This window comes from Echinops telfairi, unplaced genomic scaffold (genome assembly GCF_000313985.2).
Source record: "Echinops telfairi isolate 266 unplaced genomic scaffold, ASM31398v2 ScPeMD7_7469;HRSCAF=8507_1, whole genome shotgun sequence".
NCBI lineage: Eukaryota > Metazoa > Chordata > Mammalia > Afrosoricida > Tenrecidae > Echinops > Echinops telfairi.
This window is the reverse complement of record NW_022111373.1, coordinates 143,889,828-143,895,343: the sequence shown is the minus strand read 5'-3', so window position 1 is coordinate 143,895,343 and position 5,516 is coordinate 143,889,828. Positions and strand designations below refer to the sequence as shown.

The 5,516-nt window shown below is 48.4% G+C and overlaps 1 pseudogene; it reads left to right on the top strand.

Annotated features, from left to right (window-relative positions):
• Nucleotides 1–1,183: 1,183 nt before the first annotated feature.
• LOC101661460 lies at nucleotides 1,184–2,340 on the top strand (annotated as a pseudogene).
• The last annotated feature ends 3,176 nt before the right edge of the window (nucleotides 2,341–5,516 follow it).

Genomic DNA, 5,516 nt, shown 5'->3' with positions numbered 1-5,516 from the left:
AGAAGGGTGACGGGGTGCTACTAACTTTGGTCATTGTGAATGGCATCACCGAGAAGACTGGTGTGGGGAGATGGCAATAGCACCTTCCTGGATCCGCCTTCCTTTTGTTCACAAGCAAAGCTAAACCTAAGCCAGACAATCCCACCAGCCCTGGGACCACCTCTGTCGCTACTCTCCACAAGATCACATCGTGCTCTCCTGGAAGGCAGACGGCAGTCTCCATGTGGGTAGTAGGAGGAGAATGCTTGACAGGCACCACTTATCAAAGTTGGGCAAGGTGTAGGAAACTACAGCATCGGGGTTGGGCTACATCTGTGAGGCAGTGGAGCTCTCTTTGTCCCCTGGGTCTGGTAACAGAAGAGAGAGTGTCCTCAGTAGAACAGACAGAAAGTGAGTCAGTTAGCTCACTGGAGAGTGTCTTGACCGCCAACTTGGTTGCTACACCCAGGGCAAGAACCCTGGGCATGAACCAGTTCTTTGTCTCCCGAGCCCCCTCGCCTCCCCATGAAGACTCTTCTGGGTTCATTATTGGCAGGACCTGTGCAGAAATGAGAAGGCATGGAGCCCTGGGAGGTAGCTTCTTCAAGTCACCATCCTGGGCACAAAACAGAATGGCGAGGGTGGCGAGCTCTGGATAGGCAGATGGAAGACACCAGAACAGAAAGAAGGTTTCCTCTGTCCACTGGAGAAATGAAATGATGGGCTTTTTGCCCCTGTGTTTTATCTTCAGAAGGAGTCTCCATGGTTCAGCGGGTTACTCGTTAAGCTGCTAACCACCCTGCCTGTTCTAAACCACCAGCCGCTCTGAGGGAGAGAGATGAGGCTTTCTAAGCTGTAAATATTTACAGTCTCAGAAACCCACATTTCGGTTCAACTCTGCCCCTACTGGGTCTTGCTGTGAGTCCGAATCGGCTTGACGGCAGTGAGTTTGGTTTTACCTTCAAGGGAGTTTAAAATGTGGTTTTACGAGACTCAGACAGCCTGAATCTCAATATGCTATAGTGGCCTTGAAGAGTGGTGGTGGTGCTATAGTGAAGTGCTCAGCTATAAACTGACAAGTTTGAAGCCACCAGTGGCTCCATCGGAGAAGGGTGTGGCAGTCTGTTCCCATAAAGCTTACATCCTTAGAAGCCCTTAGGAGCATTTCTACTCTGTCCCCTGAGTCTGAATCAATTTGAGGGCAATGAGATTTGATATAGTCATTAAAAAAATGTTTTGGTTTCTTGTGCCACCTCTACCGCTGTTGCCCCGGCTGCCACCCTCACCCCAGGCTCTGCTCCTTATGCTCAGCCCTGATCCCCTCCGCCCCCCAAATGTCCCCATAGCGACTCTGTGCTTTGTGGCACAGGCGCGGATGGGAACTCACAAAGGCACTTTCCACTGCGAGGAGGCACTGGGGTGCGCACTGCTCCGCCTCCTGCCCAATTATCTGGATGCAGAGATTGTGCGGGCCCAGGACCCTGAAAAACTGGTCTCCTGTGACATTGTGGTGGATGTGGGAAGCTAGTACGACCCTCAGAGACATTGATATGATCATCACCAAAGGTCTTTCACTGAGACCACGAGCTCCCTGTCCCCTGGGAAGCCTTGGCAGACCAAGCTGAGCAGTGCGGCACTCATCTTCGGGCACAAGCTGCTGGCCCAGTTGCGGGACACTAGTGAAGAGGACAGCATGGTGGGCACCCTCTATGACAAGATGTATGAGAACTTCGTGGAGGAGGTGGACGCCATGGACAATGGAATTGCCCAATGGGAGGAAGGGGAGCTTTGATATGCACTGACCACTAGCCTGCGTGCCCGAGTGGTTCCACTGAATTTCACCTAGAACCAGCCCAACCAAGACACGGAGGCAGGGTTTCAGCGTGCAATGGATCTGGTTTGAGAGGAGTTTCTGCAGAGACTAGAGTTCTACCAGAACAGCTGGCTACCAGCCCGGGCCCTGGTGGAAGAGGCCCTGGCCCAGCGGTTCCAGGGGGACGCCAGTGGGAGAATAGTGGAGCTTACCTGGAAGGAGCACCTCTACCACCTGGAGTCTGATCTGCCCCGCTCCCCAGTGGCCATTGCCTTTGTAGTCTACCCTGACCAAGCAGGACAGTGGTTGGTGCAGTGTGTACCCAAGGAACCTCACTCATTTCAGAGCCACTGCCCCTGCCAGAGCCATGGCGGGGTCTTCGTAAAGAGGCCCTGGACCAGGCCACCAGGATCCCTGGCTGTGTCTTCATCCATGTCCGTGGTTTCATTGGTAGATATCATACCCGATATGGTGCCCTGAGCATGGCCCTTGCCACACTGGCCCAGAGCCCGACACCTGTACCTCCCACACGTGCCTCAGCCCAATAAAATATCTACTTGCACCCCCTCCCAAAAAAAATGTAATAAATAAAATGTAACAAAAGAGAACCCGCACTCTATCAATATCACTATGACTTCAATAAAGGAGACCTGGTAGAGTAGTGGGCTATGCGTTGGGCTCCTAACCACAAGGTCAGTGGTTCAAGCTCACAGGAGGCTTCTCTGGAACAAGATGCAGTTTTCTATACCCATGAAGAGTCTCTAAGACGGGAGATGTTCTACTCTAGTGCCTAGAGTCACGAGGAGTCAGAGTCCACAACATGACACTGAGTCTGGTTTTAGTAGTTTCCATGCCGAGGATTCTCATCGGTGAATGGAGTGGAGTCCCAAGAGATCCAAATTCAAGTGGCAGTTCCTGCCCCCTAACATCTTCTATGTGCCCACCGGCAATTGTTGGTGTCTCAGTTTCCACTGCATCTAAAAGGAAGCCATAGAATTCCATAGCCACAGCTACCTCAAAGCTTCTCTTAAAGATGAAAATAGTAATGAATATTTTATTGGAAAGAAATTACTTGAAATCGTTCTGCAAACATTAGCTAAAATTATAAAGGCTTCATTTGATTTTTTAAAAATTATTTATATAGTATATTTGTTCCAATTTCAGAACTCACTGCATCAGTAGGATCCTTGTTGGCGCTGTTGGGTTACAGTTGGACTCCTAACCTCAAGGTCAGCAGTTCAAACGCTGCAGGGGTTCCTAGGGAGAAAGTTGAGGCTGTCTGTGCCTAGGAAAATATACTGCCTCAGAAACGCTGAGTCAGAATCAATTCAATGGCAGTGGATTTGTTGTGGTTTTGTTAGTTCCCTCAATAACATCAGTAGCTCTGGCAATAGGTGACATGGTGGCTGCTAACTGAAAATTTAGCAGTTCAAAACCACTGCCAGCTCCTCTGGAGGGAGATGAGGCTTTCAACTTCTGTAAAGATTTACAGTCTGAGAAATAGACAAGGGCAATTCTCCTCTGTCCTGTAGAGTCTGTATGAGTCAAAATCAACTTAATGGCATTGAGTGTGGCAATTTATTTGTATTATGAGTCTGGTTGGCTTCATTCAGGTGCTTAAATACCTCAAGAAAGTAAGAGAAAAGGGATATTTTTATGCATTAAAAAGACAGAAGGACATTGGGCCTCCACTCAAGTACTCCCTCAATGCAAGAATACTTTCTTCTATTAAATTGGCATTCTATGATGCTCACCTTCCTGACACAACCGCTGAAGACAAAGCGGGTGAATAAGCAAATGTGGTGAAGAAAGCTGATGGTGCCCGGCTATCAAAAAGTATAGCATCTGGGGTCTTAAAGGCTTGAAGGTAATCAAGCGGCCTTCAAGCTCAGAAGCAACAAAGCCCACATGGAAGAAGCACGCCAGCCTATGCAACAACAAGGTGTCGAAGGGATCAGGTATAAGGCATCATCAGAACAAAAAAATCTTACCATAGTGAATGATGGGGGCAGTGTGGAGTGGAGATCCAAAGCCCATTAGTAGGCCACTGGAGATCCCCTTGCAGAGGGGTTTCGGGAGGAGATGAGCCAGTCAGGGTGCGATGTAACAACGATGAGAAATACAACTTTCCTTTAGTTCCTAAATGTTTCCTCCCCGCTCCCACTACCATGACTCGAATTCAACCTTGCAAGTCTGGCTAGACCAGAGGATATACACTGGTACACATAGGAACTGAAAATACAGGGAATCCAGGGCAGATGAGCCCTGCAGGACCAGTGGTGTGGGTGGCGAGACGGGGAGGGTAAAGGGAGAGTGAGTGGGAAAGAGGGAACCGATTACAGGGAACTATATATGACCTCCTCCCTGGGGGACAGACAACCGAAAAGTGGGTGAAGGGAGACGTCGGGCAGGGCAAGATATGACAAAATACCAATTTATAAACTATCAAGGGCTCATGAGGGAGGGGGGAGGGGGGAGGGAGGAGAAAATGAGGACCTAATGCCGGGGGTTTAAGTGGAGAGAAAATGTTTTGAGAATGATGTACAAATGCGCTTTACACAATTGATGTGTGTATAGATTGTGATAATAGTTGTATGAGCCCCTAATAAAATGTTTAAAAATAAATAAATAAATAAAAAAGATTTTTAAAAAGTCATTTTTTGCCAAGCTCCTGATTTCCAACTCTATCGTGATGATGGCCAGCGATGTCTTCAGGCTTTCAAATATGAAAGCTAGGATTCTTTTAAAGCGTTCTTCAAAACAAACTGAAGACTGTGAAAGTAAGGTCAGATTGTGTATTGCACTTTATGAAAGCCTCCAAGTCCAAAGTAGAATCTAAACACTGTAACATCTAAGCTCTGTTTTAATGTTGACCTTCTGTTTCATTATTTATGGTGAGAAAGAAGCTCCTTCCCTGTACAATTAGGTGGCCATGAAGTATATTAAGAATTGGACTTTTAGCGTGGATAGTGCCTCTTACATCTGTGTGCGGTATAACTTTACCAACCAGGTGAACAGATGCATATAAAATCCAATGCATATTGATTTCTCTTGCCATGGCTCTTGTCACTTCCCAGTTTTTCTGACAGGGGATTCAATGTGAAAAATCGAGATACTCTGGCCCCAGAGAGAAAGGGGGAGGCTTTACAGATGACTGTGGGGCTCAAGCTTTGGTCTCCAAGCTCCCTGAGGTCTCTCTAAATCGTATTTGAAAAGGGAGGGGATCTGGTTCCTCTGGAAATGCCCTCCTGCCCTTCCTCATCCATCCTCCCTCCTGGACACATCTCCTTCCTGTGCCAGCAGGTAGGTTGGCATAGGGTTGCGGCCCATGTGAACGTGGTGGCCAGTGCCCAAACCCACATGTGACAGAGAGAGCCATCTGCTGGCGCAGCCTGGGGCGACTCCGGGACTCTGAGCAGCTCCCTGGCCCAGGATAAATTAAGCATTTCTAATCTGTTAGACTGTGACTGGGAACGGGGATGGGCACTTCACATGCAGAGACTGATGTGGAATCTGAGAGACGGTTCTCTCTAACGTGATCATGGGAGCTCACCTCGCCCTTGGGGGTCGTGGCTTTGCAGCTCCTATTTCCAGGAAAAGTGTTCCAGAGGCAAGGAGGACAAAGGAGGCTCTTCCGTGCTGCTCCAAGTACACCCAAATCAGACTCACTCACACCTTCCTTCCTCCCTTCCTTTGTAAAATCCTCGGACTTGAAATAAATCAT